The sequence below is a fragment of the Panthera uncia genome, chromosome D1 (genome assembly GCF_023721935.1).
Source record: "Panthera uncia isolate 11264 chromosome D1, Puncia_PCG_1.0, whole genome shotgun sequence".
Taxonomy (NCBI): domain Eukaryota; kingdom Metazoa; phylum Chordata; class Mammalia; order Carnivora; family Felidae; genus Panthera; species Panthera uncia.
The window spans coordinates 5,647,259-5,647,473 of NC_064808.1; positions in this window are offsets into that span (position 1 = coordinate 5,647,259).

Below are 215 nucleotides of genomic sequence, written 5' to 3' on the forward strand. Positions count from 1 at the left end.
GACTTGAGATCCAGGGGACATACACTAGGGCAGAATGAGGAGGAGCTGAGGTCCAGTGGAGAGAAGTTGAGGTCACGTAGAGAGAGGCTGAGTCTGCGTGGAGGGAAGCTGAGTCAGAGTGGAGAGAAGCTGGGGTCAAGTGGAGAGAACCAGGGATCCCGGGGAGAGAAGCTGGGGACTAGTGGGGAGGATTTGAGATCCACTGGAGATAAACT